This window comes from Falco rusticolus, chromosome 7, assembly GCF_015220075.1.
Source record: "Falco rusticolus isolate bFalRus1 chromosome 7, bFalRus1.pri, whole genome shotgun sequence".
Taxonomy (NCBI): Eukaryota; Metazoa; Chordata; class Aves; order Falconiformes; family Falconidae; genus Falco; species Falco rusticolus.
Window position 1 is genome coordinate 8,005,993 of NC_051193.1, and position 16,899 is coordinate 8,022,891.

Sequence of the window (16,899 nt, forward strand, 5' to 3'; positions counted from 1 at the left end):
GAAGATGGCTTATCCACTGCCAAGTCCTCCAGTCCAGCCAGGGACCAGTGACAGGCTGCTTTCTGGGGCCCTTGCACACAAGCGTCCCACAGCTTCCTGAGAAGCTACTTATATCAGGCCTCTAGCTATATTTTTAGGAAAGCCTTTGAGAATGGTCTTAGACTTACATGGAGATTTAGGTTTACTGAATCTTGGTAGAGGCTGTTTTAAACATGTGCTTAAATCGTTTCCTGATTGCAAGCTGTAGCCCTCGGTTGGGCGTCGCTGCCAGTTTAGCGACGATAGCCCTCTCCCAGTGTGAGTAATGCACGAGTTAGGCTGCGTAGGAAGAACGAAATGATAAATTACCACTTCTGGGAGGATAGTCAGTTTGTCTGCTGACCCCCATCAGCTCTTTCCTTCTGCAGACATTCATCAGGGTTTTCCCAATCAGCACAAAAGCCTTCCTGGCTGTCCCACGTTTAGCACAGCTTGTCAGGAGCTACCAAAATGGTGCATCTGAGCACCAAGGCATGGGTCGTTTCAGTTTTGACCTTGACCAAGGCCATCAGCAACTGCAACTAAAATACAGGCTGCTTACAAAAAGAGGGGGTAATTAATAACCACACAGCTCAAATTTAGCGTAAAAAGTTATAAAACTGGAATTATGGGGGTGGGAGGGTCTGGGCTTTCTTCCCTCTGTTTTCATCTGTACGGCTTGAAGCGTTGGAAAGGATGTGCTGCTCAAATAAGGGATTACTTTTGCCTTTTAATCTGTGACAAAAAGATGATATAAAATTTACCCCTGCGAGTTGCCATGTAAATGAATCCAAGTCAAATAATGCACAAGGAGCAACAAAGCAACCCAGCCTGCTCTGCTGTGCAATATGGGCATTTAATTTGTGCATACAAATCCCAGGAACTGAAAAAACCAGGGGCATTTCACATGTACATCCCCACGCAAGCCTCCCTCCCGCAACAAATGATTATTATTTTTTTGGTGGGATGCACAGAGAGGGAAAAAAAGGTCATCAAATCCGTGTTAGATGACGGTACAGATTCCTTGGCTACCAAACACCAGGGCCGAGCAGAACAAAGAGATTTGCATTCTAAGTGATGCAAAGCAGCCGGCAGTGTTTTAATGTTGTGTTTGCTCTGTGATGTCTTCATCAGGCACTCAAAGGCAGCGGCTCTGGCAGCCGTGGGTCCCCACGAGCCTGTCAAACTCCGTTTCCATGGTTTTCCTTCAGGCAGCACCATCGGCAGACAGCATGGAAACGGACCCCTGCAACCTGTTTTGAACAGTGTCTCTGATGTAGGGCCCCAGAGCGGGCATCAAACTAGCAACAAGCAGCAAGAAAATAACAATTTTGCTTTTCGCAGGTGTCAGAGCGGCAAACAAAAGGCTGTTTATAAAAGATGCAACATCCCCTTTTTGTCGGTGTTGGCAGTTTAAAGTCAGCCAGGCAGCCATGGAGTTGAGGAGGAGGTTTTGGAGGGGGTGTGCTGTGAGAGAGGGAGCTCGTCTCGAGGCATTCAGATTGTTTCCTCTTTAATCCTTCAGCCTCACTAAATAGGGCCTTCCAATCACCAAACTGATAGCTATTAACGGCGTTTGAATTATTCCATTTTAATCAATGAGGAGGGCTATTTTCTTCAAATTATTACAATTTTTTTTCCAGACAAAGAAAGTGTAAGGGTCTCATTCTTCCATCACCTTGAAGAGCACTCTTTCATTTAAATAAAAAGTTCAGAGCATTTAGAGCATTTGAAGCCATATTTGAGCATTGATACTGAATATTCAAGAGGTGAGAAAGTAGAGTCCATGGTCTTTTGCCACTGTGGCTACCTGTGTGCAGTGATGACATGGAAACACAGCCTCTGCTAAAAGAGCAGAAGTCAGGAGAGCTGACAATCAGACCCAGCTGGACCATGAATTTGTGAACAGCGCTGGCTAGGAAACTTCACCTCTTGGTGCCTCAGTCTCACCACATGTGAAATTTGGATAATGATTTATTTTTCTCTAGTAAAGGACATGGACTTTTATGCCCAAACATGATATAGAGCTTATGGTTACCCTTGTGTTTATCATGACACTAGTGACTGGAGCCTGTGCAACCCCCTCAAGGAACAGTTTTCCATTAAAGAAAACTGATGGGTCAGATGCTGTCCAAGTTACAAGAAAGCCTGCTTTTCCCTTCCGATTAGCCAACTTTGTCACAGCTGCTTGGGGAGGTGCTGGGAGGCACCAGCCTTGTTGGCTTCTGTTTCCATTGCAATGCATCTGGCAAGCCAGGGAGAAACGAGGAGCTGGGAAGCTTTGGTAGCATCAGATCCCAAGGTGCCTATTTTTATTTTTTTTTTTCTTCCCTGTAGTGGAAAGACTTGAATGGACATTTGGTTTTACAAGACATGGCTTCTGTTCAGGAGCTGTAGATGGTCAGCTGGGAGCTTATAACACAAGACTTTCAGGGTTCTCATGGGCTGCTACAGCAGGGCTTTCTCCTTCACACATCCATATGTTGGAAGTCAGCAAGCTGTAAGGACAGTGGTTCAGGTTTCCTGGCTTTGCTGGGGGTTTGAGGTTCCCAGCTGCTCTTCAGTTTTCTAAAAAGAAGCCACAACTTTAGATTCTAGCTCCCCATTTCATGGTTCCCACTGCCTCAGAGACACACTCTTGTTTTCTTTAATAGAAAAAGTCAAAATGTTTGTGATTTTGCTCCAAATTAGCATTGGAAGCCATGGAAAAAATAGCCAAGTCTCATGCGAAACAGATACATTTTTCTGTAGCTCTCTCAAACCAAAGCACTCTCATTCATGGCTATGAAGTTATCTAAAGTACATTCAGCAAATACTGTTCCTGTCCTCACAAAACTCACCTCCTACACTTCTACCTTTTAGACTAGGCTGATTGAGTAATTTAACTATAAAGTGTTAAGTGGCTAGTTATTTATGGCACAGCAGCTGCATACGAAGCAGACTGAAATCACTAGAAGAGTGCAGAGATGCTAAGAGTGAGGGGAGCAGATAGAGGTGATGCAGCGCTGAAACTGAAATCCTACCCTGACCCTGTGTTTAAATGAATTGTCACAAGATCTTTAGAGAAAATTAGCTTAAGATTTAGAAGGCTTTCAAACTGGTTATGACATATTGGTTATTCCCGCGCCCCCCGACTGTAATTGATCTATTAAATAAAAGCAAAGCATTTTTTAAATTAGTACTGTTTCTATTTACAACACTGATTAGCACCAGAACAAGGCCAGGTATACCCATATTGATTGTATAGGCAAAATATTAACAGATCCTGGCATTGCTAACTGCTGTGTATGAGGTTTCTGTGTCCCAGGGACAGTTCAATTCCTTTTCCACTGATAGAAACAACACATTTGTTCTCAATGTATTACTTTGCAGTGCAGAATTTTCTCTGACTTTCTCAAGAGCCAATTTTAGAGCAGAGCGAACAATCAGTGAAATGAACAGTGGCTAGCATGAAGGGACAGGGTGAACAAGCCGCAGACTCTAGCAGAGATTTCTTTTGATCAGAGGAACTGCTCATGACTTTTGTTCAGTGTCGCATAATGAAAAAAAAATATCCTCTGGTGGAAAAAAAATCTGCCTGTGTCACAGTGGAGTCAGAAGCTGGCAGTTGTAGCGCCTAGACTATTGTTTTAATGATTACTTGTGTTTGCAGGATATGGCATGATCATACAAAATGCGCCTTTGTATTGCTTCCCAGTTTTGAAAATAGCTGTAAGTGGTGTGGGTTAGAGCAAACAACCAGGCAAAGCAGAACTGACTTAATTGGAGAATGGTTTGGAGTCATACGCCTGGGTAGCAGGGTAAAAGGGATGTGTCCAGGGAATTACTGGAGGGAATTTGGTAAAACTGATGGCTTTTTTTGGGAAAAAAAACCCCATAATATTCTCATCTTCTTCCTATAGCTGCACTGTTATTTATGGATAGGACTGAGGGGGAGGGAGGGAGGGGTGCTTAGAAGGTGCTGACCTTGTATTCTCTGTATTGCTTTGTAAACTCTATTCTAAAATTAGGAGATTTACAGATGTATTTATTTTGAAATAAGAATATTTTGTTCTGGTTTGGAATAAACCTCTCCAGAATTGGACTTGTCACCTGTGGGGGCAAGATTTGAGGGCTGCACTGATTGCTACGGAGAAACAGGCTGCAAGCACAGAAGGGGAGAGCCTTACCTGGGAAGCCACTGCTTGTCCCAGCAGAGTAGGACCACAATGGGGGGGGGGGGAGGGGGGGGGGGAATTGCTATTCCAGAATGAGATTATGCAGAGAGTTACCCCAAAGAGCTGGGCAGGGAGAAGTGTATCACCAAATTATTATATTCTGTAGGATCTCCCTCCTGAGGGTGTATTCACATTCTCATGCTTTGATTTAGCAGCACAATCTCACCATTACCATCACTATTGCTTTATTTGCTATTCTTAGTTTTCAGGCTATTAAAAGAAAAGTTTTTTACAAGAGAAAAATAGTCTACCATCTTACTCTGCCAGTAAGCAGGGATTTATCATGTAAGACATTTTTCTAGACTGACAGATTAATATTATTCTTTGGAGTCGTGGTTGGGAAAGGTGAAAAATAAAATCAAAAAGGACAAAGAAGTTAGCACAGCACAGTGTGCATGAGGTACCCTGAGCAGAGAAAACACACTGGATGACACACTTGGGGTGGAACAGAAGTGGGAAAAAGTAATTTTATCTCAGCACTTGCTTTGGCTGACTTCTTAGTCGCCAACATGCTAATGGCTCTTCCCCTAGCAACTACAGAGCTTCCAACATGCAACTACTCTTTGGTCATAAAGACAAAAAATGGAGTTTGCCAGAACAGAGCTACCCCATTCTGGGCTGCTGACAACAGTCCCAGACTGTCCATATGCTCTGCTGCACTCAAAAGTGGTAAAGCAACATTTTTCCTCCCGCTGGTGCCGGTGGTGTCCCTCTGGTTGTTATTGTTTCCATCCAGACCCTCTCCTCTTCCCTGGAGCTCCTGCCTGTTCTGTTTCAGGCTGTACCGACAGCAATGTCACAGCTCCTGAGTGCTGAGGAGAGCGAACAGATGTAGCTATTGTTGCTTCCCTGCGAGCCAGTGGCACGGCCCGTCTCACTTTATTTCTAGAAATGGCTCATGCGGGATGGCCATGGAATGGTTCAGAGTGACAAAAGGACATGGAGGGCCCAGGGATACTCCCACAGGGCAGGCCCAGGTGGAGGTGTCACTGGCCTGTGTCTGGCAGGGAGGAACAGGACCTGTTGCCTTCGGGGCTGTGGGGTCTAACAGTAATCTCTTTTTCTAAGGTGTTGTGTGTGATCAGGGAGGTGGGGAGCAGGGAGTGAGGTGGCAAAGGACTAGCGGGTCCACTAGCAGGGGATAGATAGGCAGTGCTCAGTTCTACCCAGCAGGAATTCAGGGCTCTGAAGGGTTTGGTAGAGATCGACTGCAGTGTTCCCTCTCTCAGTGAGCGCCATGGGATTTGGATTCTCTCTGCACAAAGGCAGAGCATGGGTGTTAGAAGAGACCCCCAAGCATTGCCTATGAAGCCTGTGTTTTCTTCACAGTACAGCTCATGATCAGCTTAAGCCCATGCTGCATTTTGAAGGGGCTGATCCCATTTTCTCTTCCATCTCTCAGCTAGACACTTCCCCCCCACCCCCGTCTTGTTCAAGTCCAGCCAAAATCTATCTTATCATGGAATGGGCCACATACTTTGTGCAAGAGTGAGCAGGCAGGTAATGGTGGCAACCTGGCCTCACATCTGCTTAAGCTGACTGTGAAACTGCACCCTTGGCTGGGGTCACCTAATTCCCATGTTTAATTCTCTGTTAAGCATCCTGGTATCTTACAGCCCCCGGCAGAAATCCTTCTTGTTTGACTGACCTGGGGGTTCCTGATGCAGCAGACAAGCTTAGTCAGGTCAGCAGAAGAGCTGAAGGTATATCGAAACACTAATTTCTTCCTTTAGCCATTAGCAGCAGAGGGAAAAATTCATTGTTCTGATTCCTTTCCATGAAAGACAAGAATGGACAAAATACTAGGTTTTTCCACCATTAAATCTGTCTTCCCAAACCTACTCATCACAATTTACTGTGCTTTCAGAGGAGACTCAGTGCTATGCTGTTGTCTTGAGGGCAAGGATTTTTATGTTTATCTGCGCACTCACTGCCAAGGCAGATAGGAGACTTTATTCTCTACATTATCACTATTTTTCTACTTCTTAGGAGCCAGTTTGACTTTAAAGAGAGGGGTAAATATTTGAGCTTATTTTGCACACTTAATGTGAGGCTCCGGGGTTTTTTTTTTTATACTTATTTATATCCACTAAAATAATCAGCTCAAACAGGTTTTTTCAGCTTCTTGGGCTAAAAACTTCCCTTTTGCTAATTTTCACTTGCTCTGTTCATTATTCTGTGCTAGACTCTTCCCTCCCCTGATTGCATGTTATCACCTTCAATGGAACAGCTGTGTCATTGCTAAAGGGTGTTAATCTTCCCCTATCTGGCACCTTATTGACAGCTAGAGTCAGGAAGGCCCCCAGTCTTTTCTGACTTGGGTGACTTCTCAAAACATTCCTTTTTTAGCTTCCTTTTCATTTTGTAGCAATTCCGCCATAGTCTGACCTGGAGAGGTAGCCACAGCCTAGCACAGCCCCTCCTGGGCTGCTGAAGCCAGGTTCGAAATGTTCTGCCTAGATCAGTTGTAGTGATTATAACCAGGAGAATATTCCCCAACAATGTCAAGGGACAATAAGCCACAGCTAATCAATAAGCACAATACCTACGGCACACCAGAGCCCAGAATAGAAACTGCTCCGGCAGGTGGGACAGCTGGCTTGAATTTTTATGTAGCGGTTGTGAAAGGCACTGTGGCTTTCAGAGAGACAAGAGCCGCGCTGACAGTGACAGATCCCCCGTTACATTGTGCCACTGAACAGAATGAGCCACTTCAGCAGATATATAGCTCATTTTTCCTGAGAGTTTTGTAATGGGTTGGAATTAGTCTAGAATTTCATTTTTCTGAATTCCCTTTGCCTGCCAGCGTTCTGGATTGCCCTGCAGTTTCCAAGGTCACCTTGACTTTCGGCAGATCTGGAGAGTTGCCGTGACTCTGGAAAGCTCCAGGGCAAATTTGTGTGCTGAGCCGATGGCCTGTACAGCTCTGCCTTAGAACAGCCAGTGCAGCAGTGGGCACTCTGGTCGGGATTTCTGCTGTTCCTCGTGAATGCTGGGTCCAAGGGGATATCTTCCAGAGACAGCCAGTTATGCAATGGAGGAGCAATAGGAAGCACCCTTTTTTCCCAGTCTTTATGCTCCTTGACTGTTAAATAAATGCAGATATTCCGATTTATCCTGCCTGTGTTCAAACACAGCCCTGAGGTGCTGAAGTTGGCAACAACTTGCCTTTTTCCTCCCAAGTCAATAGAAAGAGACTGAAACCACCGAGCCCACTTATGGCTGGTGTTGCTTCGTAGAGGTCTCCCCCGTGGGTGGTACAAGAAACCCTGAGCAGCAGTTCCTAACTGGAGACATTAAGCAGTTAATCAACACCAGTTGTCCTGGCCTCCTCCTGCCTCCTCCTGGAGTCACTGTAGCAGAGTGGTGGCCACCAGAAGTGGGACCTGACACAGCCCACAGCTGATATAACCTTAATTTCCCACTGAGCCTGAACATTTCTGACAGTAGAAAACATTTACCAGTGGACTGCTGAGCAGATCAAGATGGATACAGTTCTCTTGTTGTTTGTATTAGGAGGTAGGTCCAGAAAAAGGAGACAAATGGGGTCATAAAAGACATGTAGCGTTTATTTTATAAAGCTATTTATATAGATTTAAAAAGCTATATATATAAAGCTATTTATATATTTACTCATCCAGCCTCTCCAGTACTTAAAAAGGCAGCTGAGTGCGGCACAGGAATTTGAGTACAGAGCTGAGAACGGGGAGTGTAGCGGCTTTTGCAGGACTTGAACTGACAATCTAATTTTACTCCCAGTGTAATTGGAGTTATCTAATTGACTATGATTATTAAATTTATTAGACCGGTCAAAACTGGGGCAATACTAATAGGCAATCTGTGCCCAGAACGACTTTACCTAACAGCCAATGTACAAGTACTCACTAGATGATATGCTATATCCTAATTTGAAGGTACATGTGCTGGCTATGACTGTCAATTGACTTCAGGCTTGACCCTCACAAATACTGTATTCCCCTTCAGATACACTTTCTGTGGGGCTGCAATTCCAAATATTCTGCTGCATCTCCAAAGCCATCAGCAGATTTCTTTTGGGCATGAGCTGGGACAACGACATTTTCAGATAGGCTTGGCCAGACGTAGTCGTTAAAAGAACTAGGCCAACGCAGAGCATCGTTAATGAAAGAAACACAGACCCCCCCCCCGGAAAATATGAACATCAGGTTATTTGGCCACCAGCTGATTCCTTATCAATAAGTGATGCAGCAGAAGGCGAAGTTGTATTAACACATGCTGAGAGGCGGCTGTCACATGGAGAGGCACCGCACTCGGGATAATAACCTGGTCTCAGTATTCTGGAGCCCACATCAAAGCATAACATGCCAGACACCCATTTTTTTTTCCTTTTTTTTTTTCTTTAGTTTTGATTTTCACACTACACATGAATAACCTGCTCAGCTAAACAGCCTTAGCTGCCTCCCACCGCGTGTGCCCTGGGCCCTGGGGAGCTGAGCTGGCTGGCTTCAGGGCTTCAGTTAAGTCACCGCTTGCTGCCTGGGTGTGCTTGCCCTGCCGTAGTTTGATACAGTCATATATTACAAACGACTCTTTTTCCCATCTCAGGAGAAGGAAAACCATCAAAAACTGGCTGAATATTTGATCTGATGTAAAATGAAAGAATAATGCACTCAGTGTAGTTATAAGTTTGCTTCAGGATGTCGGCTTTGTTCACTCTGACCAAACTCTGTGCTCAGAGCTCACAGCCAGACAGCTAAGAGAAGTCTGAATATTATTTAAAGGATTGGTAAGGTCACGGTGGCCTGAACCTCTCGGGTCTGAGCTAATCTCCTTGGCACAGCAGCCTGCTCTTGCTCAGCAGCTTGTGCTTGCAGGTACATTCGTGTAGAGCAATGCCATCCAGTGGTTGCTCAGATTCATCACAAAGCCAATGGCTCCTTCCTGAGGGACATTACACGAGCCAGCCGAAATGTTTCTGCTCTGGTTCCCAGATAAGGCATTTCTCAGTTATTAAAAGACTGTGACAATGGCCAGCTTGATTGCTTCCAGCTTGTTTGGCTTTTTGCCAGTAAAACCCAGGTATGTTTTAAGTAGCAGCCACTTGAAAATGGTTAATAGACATTTGGGGGGAAATAATATTTTATGTATGCAGTCAAAATACACATCGTCAGGCCTGGATTTTGGTGTGGGGAGTGGTTAAATGGAGTCACGTGGAAAATTACGCTGACTTTTGAGACAAAAATGCAGTCTGTGAATGAAACTTTCCCTGTCCAAAGGCTGGGAGATAATTGATGTCACTCGGTGGGACATTCTTCCTTGAGGACTATGCCCAAAGGAAAGGACAAGCAAGGGCTGTGCTGTGCAGAACATTTCTCCATCAATGTCTCGTTTTAAGACCCCCAGCGCTGCTGGTTACACAAGGGCTGGACATTTTGGGAGGGACCTTAAACCTGCCTAGCCGCATCCCCTCTCTCGCCTTCTCCCAAAGACGCACCATCACACGGTGGCACAGGCCAACACCCTGTAGTGACTAAATTAAGCTGGCAACATCTACTTGCCTGTTGCACTCCCCAGGTCAGATGTAATTGCATGGCCGCAGACGTGGATGATGTATCACACCAAAACCACGACCCTTTGGCCCATCCCCGGTACATTCCAGCACAGGCTCTGGCCGCGCTGAAGGGGGTGCGTGTACCCAGTGGGTCCAATCCTGCTTTACACCTGGGCCCTTTCACGCTGCTGCTGAGCTGCCAGCCGGGGTGCTGGGTGCCCGCCTGCTGCCCTGTTTCGGTGTGCTGCTGCTCCGGCTCTGCGGTACAAATTCCAATCAGGTGCAACAAAGCCCACCGGGTGCTGCTGACAACAGGTGTCTCATTAAACATCTCTCAACCTTACAGGCATTCGCATTGACAAGAACCAAACTCACACTCAATCACAGCTTAATCACAGCCAAACTCTATTAACAAGTCATACTAATTACCAACTTCTAACAATTTCTCAGGTTCAGAGGCAAAATATCCTTTCTTTATAGATGAAAACAGACTTGTGATACTCCAGCTCTGGCCATAATTAGGTCCTTTTAAACAAAACAAAACTAAAATAAAAATCCAGACAGATCCCTTTGTGATAACAGTCCTGAAATTACAGTTGTACAACGAGATGTTTTGTTTGTTTTAATTTTGTATCTGCTATGTTGCCCACAAGGGTCCAATTAGCTTGTTACAGATGCTTGTATCAGTTTTATCCACTTGTCTTTTTAAAATTTTTTTTTAAGAGGGGTAACTTGTAGCACAGATTGCTGGCCTGCAGGCATCCAGAGATCAACAACCAGCTTTCTGTGATACCAAGCCCCCTGTGAAACAGGCAGTCCTTACCCACAGCATTCATAATGCAAAGGGTAAAATGAACAGAGGGGAGGGAGGAGCTTGCGCTGGATTTTGGATTATTGTGGAATAATCTGGTGTGTTCAAAAGTGGCCTGAAGATGGCAATTCTGCCATGGCTAAGAATAACTTTGACAAACTTTGGTTGCTACACCTTGGAAATTGAAATGCAGGTTTTATTTTTACTAGTGTGAAGCGCTGCCTTGCAACAACACAGAAAGCTCTTAAGATGTGGCTTTGAATTGTCCATGTCACTATTTATTCTTGTCCCCTGGTATGTTTGGCACACGTGTAATTCTGTGTTAACCTGGACGCTCTCCTCCATTGTGTGGCTGTGTTGAGTGCCCGAGCACTTGAGAACTCACTTGTGTAATCGATACGCTTACAAAAGGGTACATATAAATAACATGAAGAATCTGACTTGAACTGACAGTGGGGCTATCGCAGCTAGGGCTAATGCCTCATCCTTAACTCATGCTGCTGCTGGAGAGGGGAAAAAAAACCCAACAAACCTGCAACAGACTGAGTTAAGGACTAACGTAAGATTTCCTAGCATTTTCTGAGCAGTGTGGCTCAAGGGAGAAAGCTTCCTCCAAGTACCTGCAGTGCAAAATACAGAAGCTAGTTTTTTACCTGTTCTTGGGTTTAGTTGCTGTTTGCTTTTCCTCCTCTTAATTTTAAAAGGAACTTAACATTTCTCCTGGAAGATTATAATGATGCAGCTCAGCAGAGACTCACCAGCTCGAGGCTTTGTATCCGCAATTTTTACCTCCGGCACAGTCAGTTTTGTTTCTTCAGTGAGGCGCGACAGGCTGAGCACAGGATACCTGGAGCTCCTGGGAGAAGGCTGCATTTCCTGGGCAGGTTGGTGTGATGTGGGGTCTGAGTTCAGCTTGCTGCGAGTTGTTACGCGATGGAGCTGCAGGCACCTGGAAGCAGCTGCAGGGAGGAGCAGGGTGGCACCCAGCTATGGAGAAGAGTGAGGCAAACCCACCCACCTTCGATGCCTCCAGTGCAGCCCCACGGGCTCCGTTCTTTGCTCGCCTGCACTGCTGGAGACCAGCTGGGACCCTGGTGTGACAAAAAGTGTCACAATGCCTTAACGGTAATGAAAGATGGGGGGAAATCAGTCCAAAAATTATCGTTACCTGGTAAATGCAGAAGGCTTGGGTTTAAGGTTCAGTGTTGAAGGCTTTGTCTTGCAAGGGTACAGCCCTCTCATCCTGACACTGCCATCCTCCTCTGTCCTGAGGCTGACTGGGTACGGTGAGGTGATGGCCTGCCAGAGGATGGAGCACAGACCATGGCGCAGATCTACAGACAGAGATCAGCCCACTGTGCAAAGCATCGTACAAAGCTTTTCTGCAGCTTTCAGGCTGCAGATGGATCAGGCCAGTGTTTCCCTTCTTGCTAGTCTTCCACGTGAGCTGGCAGCACCTTCCCAAATGTATTTCAGCAAGGAGATGTACCAGAGACAGATGGGATACAGTTAAGCTGCAGGTGAGTAACAGGGAAATCCTGGTGATGCTACACACGGGTGCCTCTACCCGACCTGACAGCACAGGGAGCCCTTTACCGGTACTGCACAGCAGTGGTGCTGCAAAAGGTGGCACCGCTGCTGCAGGCACTTCTGTTTCTACGACCCTGAGTAGATGTGCTTGGAGCAGCCACACTGCCACTGACAAGTGGCATCTCTCATGCCAGTGAAGGCGAGATTTTGAGGCTCAGGAACAAGGAGAAGTAGAGGGTTTGTTGGTTTAGTTTGTGTTTTGGTTTGGTTTGTTTGTTTGGTTTTTTTTCTGTGAAAATGCTTGTTTTCAGTGTGAGGTCCACTCCTGCTTGAGCAGCAGGAGAAAAAAAGAAGGTCTTTGTTCATAGCCATACTAAGGCAGTACAGGAGATGAGATATCCATGTGCAATGGAATAACCATGAGAACATTCATGCAGTGTTTCATCAAGGGAAAACGGGATATTTTTGTCTAGCCACAGTCTCGTTCCTCTTCATAAAAGGCTGTTTCAGACCAGAGCAGAGCACCCTTTTCCCTGGCTTTTGCCAGCTGAGATTTGGTAGAAGAGGTTAGCAGGTGCTGATGCAGGCTTCAGAGGTTCTTGCTGGTTCCCACGTTCCTTCAGCATACAAGCCCAGGGCTGAAGCAATCTGGCTCCTTTTGGGGAGTACAGCGTGCACGATCAGCAACAACCCTTCCTGGTTCTGAGCTTTTCTCTGGCATATGAATTTCTTTCTTCTTCATGGACTTTTATTATTCCTGAACTTACAACCCCCCCCCCCCCAAAAAAAAAAAAAAATAAAAATACAATTGAAGCTTTATTATTTTGTGGAGCTGTCGCTTCTGATCAGAAACTGAAATCCTGCTTCATGCTCCTCCAATGTAGAAATCTGTCAGGTAAATAGAAATCACCTCGTAAAAGCCCTTAAACAGCTCTGGTTTATATTTTAATTGAGGAACAGAACATTTTAAGCACTTTTATTGGGTGGCGCCTGCTGAATGACAGATGTCTGTGGTGGAGTAATGCTGAGCACACTTTCATAAAACAGGGCAATTCCTTGCTTAAAACATTTACAATTAAAAGCTTGATTGAATAACAATGAGTTCTGTGCATGGAGCTCATTTCTGCACTTGTTTGTGCACCTGAATCAGGCTGTGATCATTCAGTAGGTTGGATACGAGGTGCCAGTTGCTTTGTTCAATGACCAAATAGTGCTCACAGGCACAGCTGGAAATATGCCTTTGATTTTTCACCAAGATAGAGATAAGGTATGCTATGCTGTGCTGTTAGACTTGTTAATACCCTCGTTACACCTGGGAGACTGGTTTTTGGATTTTTTTTTAAACTACATGTTAGTAACTCTCCCAACTTGTCAAGAACCAGAGATTTAAAAATGAACGCTAATCCTTAGCAGCTGAGAAAGTCTTAACTGGCTTCTGCTTTGTTTTTTCTATCTAGCTCCTGTGACCTCTATTACTGTAATACCCGAGAACGTCACCTTTGTTCGTGCACGGATACAGTATCTGAAGGAAGTTATGTTGGTATTAATGGTATTTTCTTCTGTTACATGTGGGGAACTGAGGCACAGAGAAGTCACACGACTAGGCCAAAGGTGTTCTTCAAAAAGGGGTTCCAGTGCTGTAGGAACATGACCAGTCTTTGGATGGTATTTAAAATTCAGCCTTGTGAATGTAGAAATAAGCTTAAAGAAAGCACAAAATACCCAACAGCAAACCAGATGACACGGCACAAACTGCAGCCTTTCACTCAAGCCAACGAAGGGACTCAAGTGAGAAAGGATTTCAGGTTTCAGCCCTTCTGAACTGAAAAAGACCGTGTCTAAACTGACATCAGCACAAACCTGAGAAGGCACAGAAAATCCTAATGGCAAGGACGTGAACTGCTGAAAAACAGCCTCACTTTTCTCAAAAAAAAAGATGGACCCACAAAGTAGATGTTGCCACAGCAGAAAGAACATGTGTCATGGGAACAGCAGAGGCAAAATGTGTTGTGGGAAAATCTTGATGGATTCAGCCCAGGATGAGAATATGCAAATTTATGCAAAATTGAATGCAATTGAACAAGATAACATATATCCCAGCAATGAAGAAAATTTACAGCATACTCGGAAAAAAAGATGGAGTTTAAATCCAGTGGGGGTCTGAGGAAGTTTAAGCCATCCCCAGTGACTACATTTTGGCAGGAATATGAAGGTTTCTCCAAAAATGAGTCAGGAAAGTGCTGCAGAAGTGAAACAAGGAGTAACAGAAGTGCAAGGGTCAGTTACAGAACTAAATGGAAGACATGTAACCCAGCCCTCCTACATAACAACAGAGTAGGTACTAAGTAATAATATAGTTTGTCTGCTACTAAAAAGTCACCCTGTAGTTCACTTCTGGGATACTGTATGTTTTTTCTCTTCTCGGCCTGCTCTACTGGCAGAGTGATTTTGAAGAGTTGCTGGTTTCCAGCTCCAAAGTAGCTAATTTCAGTTCCAGGGGAAACAAAACTCTAAACTAGCTTTATTTGTAAAATCCTTTAAGAAGTGGGAATGTCCTCTGGTTGTAAGAAAAGGGAGTGCAATTCAGAGCCTGGTACAAATTTAATTAAACATAATCTTCCTTGTGGAATGAGTTACTGAGCTCTTTCAGGCTAAACATCCTTGATTTTTATTGTGCTGTCCTCCAATAACACAAACCCTTTTGCAGGGCCATGCTAGCCCATCACCTGCCTTCACCGTGGTGGCACAAGTTGCCCTGCCACCGACAAGGAACATTCTGGGAGCTAATAACTTTCTACTTTTACATGGCAAATCCATCTCTCTGGGTTGTCAGATCACTCCGACACGTCTCTCCCGCATCAGGAAACTACCAATGCTGTCCCCATGCTGCTGGGGTGAGGAACACACGGAGCCGCACCGGCTGCACAACAGCACCGACTGCCCTGCACCGCCCATAGAAACAAACAGACATTTCCAGCTACTTAAAAAAAACTGCAGGGGGGTGGGTGGGGGGCTGGGGTTGGGAAATAATGTGTTGGGGCTGTTACTCTCTACAGAAAACAGGTCCCCTGATCTTGGATGCATGGCTGAGCTCGGCATGAGTAAAGGAGGGAGGTGTGCGCTGATGGAGGTGCTGAGGATCTGGCTTGCAGACCTGCCTTTGCGAAGGGTCAAGACAATCTCACGTAAGGCACAACTCTGTTAGTTTTGTTCTCTTTTTTTAGGACAGCCTTGGCTTTTTTCTGGGAATGACATTCTGCAATGTGTGAGAAATGAGAACAAATCAGTCTAAAGGGAAAGAGTGCAACACATCGGCTGCAAGCCTAAGTAAATACTAAGGTCTGCAGCTGCCTGGCCGAATTTTGTTTTTACATACGTAAGACAACTTCTATCAACGCAGTTGTATTTCACAAACCTCTCTCTTTTGTTGTTAACCATTTATAGCTGCTACCTACTGAACAATAACAAAATAATAATAAAAGAAAGTCACCTCTTTATTAGAAAAGAGATAATTCCTAAGCAAGATTATATACTGCTCTGAAAAGCTACTGGGACTTTCTAATGATAAATCTAGTCCCCACATGCCCCTTATTCAGTGGGATGTGTTCTTTCAGCCTTGACGGTGGGCTGGGAGGTGTCCTCTGCCATCCCGGCACAATGGCCTTGGCTGGGGCTTTAGTATTCCTTGGAAGTGCCCCACTGTGTGTGATGAGGGTTTTCATGAAGATGCAGCCAGGGCTTGAGTCAAAGCACAGCAGTGTCGAAGTGGATCTTTCCAGGGATGCTGGGATGTGAAGTGCTCGTGGGTTTCTTTGACAACGGCAAAATGAGTCCTTGTGCTGTATTCCCCAGGCTTTCTTCTAGACGTCTACCAGTTACACCCTTCCTTCCCGCCTGCAATTAGCACTTACAGTGTTGCAAAGGGAGATGAGATTCGCTCTCCACCATCCTCCTCCAGAAATCACTCACACCTTCCCCACTGGGTGGGAACATGCACTGTGGGTTAGGAAATATTCTCATAGTGGAATTACATTTGCAGCAATCCTACCCCCGCCTCCTGTTTTCTTCTGGCTATTAGACTCCACTGCTCATCGTGGTACAGGAGCACGTGAACACAAAAGCTCAGGCACAGCATTTGGTTCAGCAAAGACCCAAATCTCCGTGATTCTGTTCATCCCCCCCCCCCCCCCCCCCCGGAACTGCACATGCACGAAGAGGGCCCAGTATGTTTCATACAGGGTAACTGGAGCTGGATAAGTGCCTGCAATTTTGGAAGAGTGGGTGAGGAGAGAAGTGGGAGTGTATGACCGTTGACCTTAATTAGAGGAGATAAAAATGTCGAAACATGATTCCTAAGAAAACCAAGGAAGGCCTCTATTGTCGAGTGTTTCCACATGGATGCCACTGAGAAGAGGTCAAGTGCTTTCTATATACTTTAAGTAAACAGCAGATTGTGAGTTCACTGTCTGGACTGGATTTGAGCAGCCTCTCTGTTCTGCAAGATCATAATTGAGTCTTATGTACTTGATATCCACCAACATTATTACTTGAGAGTTGTCAGGAAATAATACAGTGGTGATTAATAGTTATAAAGCTTGTTAGTAAAACTATGCCTAATGTCATATATGGCTGACCCCATACTGGAATTGTCTCGGGCTCCTACCCTAAAAGAGCAACAATGATGGACTTAAAAAACAGCCTCTGCTTTTGGTGGCTTTGTGTGATAAAGACATGTCTCCTTGCATATTCATTATGTAAAAACTGCACATAGCCTTCAAAATTAAATCTGCTAA

General features: G+C 45.1%; 1 long non-coding RNA gene across 1 annotated transcript in view; it reads left to right on the forward strand.

Moving 5' to 3' along the window:
- The window catches only part of LOC119151015, a 52,664-nt gene that overhangs the window by 34,318 nt on the left and 1,447 nt on the right, over nucleotides 1-16,899 (forward strand). Inside the window, exon 4 of the long non-coding RNA XR_005105274.1 lies at nucleotides 13,564-15,291. This is a non-coding gene — a long non-coding RNA (uncharacterized LOC119151015). The remainder of the gene's footprint in view (nucleotides 1-13,563; nucleotides 15,292-16,899) is intronic.